A 3,362-nucleotide genomic window follows, 5' to 3' on the forward strand; every position below is an offset into this window, starting at 1 on the left:
TAGAGAGATTAGAGCGTACATATATCATCAGTGAGGGTTCAATGCTTGAATTTCCATGCCCCCTGCTTTCATGAGCTATCTTCTTGCACTTTTATCTGTTTTACTGTATAATGATAGAATTAGTGGAATTTGAATTATAATTATTTTGAAAAACTTACTTACTTTTGATCAAGTGGACAAGAATCATATAGTTGCATTCATATATAAATAGGATTGCATTGCATAGCATGAGTTTCTGCATGTTCATACTTATTTACTTTATCTCCTTCAATTAAGCATGAGGACATGCAAATGTTTAAGTGTGGGGAGGTTGATAAACCACTATTTTATGGTTTATATTGTGTTTAATTGTGTGGTTTTATCATGATCCTTACCCACTTATTCATTAAATTAGCATGCATCTATATTTCCTTCCTGAAATTATTACATGTTTGAAAACTGCTTCCTAGAGACTTTTAATTATGTATTTTTAATTCTCCTTTATTCCATTCGATGCCGTGATCTGTGTGTTAAGTGTTTCATGCTTTATAGAGCATGAATGAGTTGGAGATTGGAAAGGAAGCTAGCAAGAATAGAAGGAACACAAGAAATTGAGGAGGTAACCAGCGAGAAGTGACGCGGTCGCATGACTCACGCAACCGCACAGATGGAATAGCACGAGTGACGCGGCCGCATGGACGACGCGTCCGTGTGGCAAAGCAGAAACGCGAATGACGCGTCCGCATGAGCGACGCGATCGCGTGACGTGCACGATCTGCATAATTTGCAGATTCGCTGGGGGCAATTTTGGGCCCTATTTTGACCCAGTTTTCGGCCCGGAACAGCAGACTAGAGCCCGAGAACATGCAGAAACCGGGGACAACATTCATTCTACACAGTTTTAGTTTTTAGATCTAGTTTTACTCCTCCTCTAGGTTTTCTCTCTACACATTCATAGTTCTTAGGATTTAATTTTTCACTTACCTTTTTGGCATTGGAACACTGAGAAGAGTTATTACCTCATCAAGACTTCGTCATTCTAGTTCGTTTTCTTTACTTGGTCTTACTCTCCCATGTTCTTTGCTTTGTTTAATTTTACCATTGGAATATTTTTAGGCTTATTTAATACAAGGATCACTTTTATTTTTAATTGACTATTTTAATTTTTTATTTACAATGTCTTTCTTTAATTCCTTTTCATATGCTATGAATTTTACCTTTACAATGAGTGAGTAGTTCCCTAACTTGATGGGAAATTAATTGAAAGGAATCCTTGAGTCGGAAGGCTTGAAAGAAAAATTGTAATTGGGTTTATGGTTGGATTGCCTCCTAATCACTAACACCAATCCCTTTTAATTAAGTGGATTGCAACTTGTGAACGGACGTAGCATTCTAACTTGTTTGACTTTCCTTCACCTAGTGGAGGATAACTAAACAGGATAACCTTTAATTGTCAATTAATCCTGAGAGCATTCCAACAATAATAGGGATTCCAACTAATCAATTCCCAGTCAAGGCTTTTATTTACATTATCCAAATTCACCAAATTAATTTCCTGTTTGCCCAATTCAAACCTTTTTGAAAACCTCTGATTAATAAAATAGCACACTTTTCTGCAACTCGTTGGAAGACGACCTGGGATTCATACTCCCAGTATTTTAAATTTCAATTTTCTGTGACACCTTTCTAAATTGAGCGGTGGATTTCGGGCGAGTTAAGAACTATACTTGCAACGTATATATTCTAATAATTTTTAATTCACCGATTTCTGCCCGCATCAATGGACTAGGTGTTGCTTTATTACTCTAATTTACGTATTACTTGGATAAGAGTGAGTGATGTGGGTTGGATAGGAAGCTCTTAGTCACGTCCTTGGTCCTTTTCATTTCTTTAACCTGCTCAACTTACTGATTTGTAAACTAAAGGAATTTCTTTACGACTTTTCAAAGTAAGTTTTCCACAAAGCTTTTTCAAGAGGTTATTTTAAGGATAAATTATTTTATAATGAAATTAATTTTATTTGCAAGTATCTCTTTGTTTTGATGGTATTTTCTTCCCTGCTGAGAACCTATGAGTGTATGCTTTGCATTGTTTTGTTTATGTTTGAAAATCTGAGAGAACCTTCATGCTAGCGGTGGTGATGCTGAGGGTTGTTTTTTATATGTGGTAATGGAGGTTGAGGCAGGATGGACTAGGTGTTGCTTTATCACTCAAATTTAAGTATTAGTTGGATAGGAGTGAGTGATGTAGATTGGGTAGGAAGCTCTTAGGCACATCCTTGGTCCTTTTCATTTCTTTAAACTACTCACCATACTGATTTGTAAACTAAAGGAGTTTCTTTACAACTTTTCAAAGTAAGTTTTTCCACAAAACTTTTCCAAGAATTTATTTCAAGGATAAACTATTTTATAATGAAATTACTTCTATTTGCAAGTATCTCTTTACTTTGATGGTATTCTCATCCCCTACAGAATTTCTTTTTCATTGACAGGTCCAGGAAGGCGTGAAGCTGTGACCGATCTACAAAGCTTTATCTATATATGTGTGTTGTATTTTTTGTTGTTGGTTTAGTTGAGATTTTACCCTCGTCATTTGTTATTTTGAGTCTTTAGAGGGGCAGGACTTGTATTTGAGGATTGCTGAATAACGATATATATGTATTATATTATGTGATTATACTTATGTGTTTACGTGGTTTAAAGAAAAAGACTTTTGTTTTCATGGTTAAAAATTCAGTTTATATTTGCGAAAGCTCAATATTAAATAAATATAGTATGAAATTAAAGGAGTAGAGGTAGGTAACGTCTAGACTTTTATTGCGATCATGAGATGCTAAAAGTTAGGGTGTTACATTAGAAACTTGAAAATCATGTCAAAAAATGTGAAATTTTTACCAGTAATAACGTTGATCATATTATTTTGACTTCATGAATGAATATAATACCAAAAAATAAAGGTGTCATGGTTAAATTTCAACAAAGACAAATCTCCATAAGTATTGCTATCATTGAGAATTGTTCAACTTTCAAGACAAATACTATTTTTTCACCACATTTTTCAACTCGACAGGCTGAGAACTAATCTACTACAGATTGAAGCTCCATTTATTAAGGGTCTACCGCTAGCCAATGAGTCGTTACATATACAAGATGGGATTCGACACCCTAATACTTGCTTAAGTGGACCAGCGAGATGACTACTCAATCAACCCAAATTAGTAAAGACGAATACTAAAATTTTTAATATTTTCAACATTAAAAATTATTCAACTTTGTTTTTAATTATAATTTTGTAAAATATTTATAGTAATAATTACTATATATATTTTATTTAAATTTTTAATAAAATTTTTTATATAATTTTATGTATTATTTTGTATAGGG

This window comes from Arachis ipaensis, chromosome B08, assembly GCF_000816755.2.
Source record: "Arachis ipaensis cultivar K30076 chromosome B08, Araip1.1, whole genome shotgun sequence".
Classification (NCBI taxonomy): domain Eukaryota; kingdom Viridiplantae; phylum Streptophyta; class Magnoliopsida; order Fabales; family Fabaceae; genus Arachis; species Arachis ipaensis.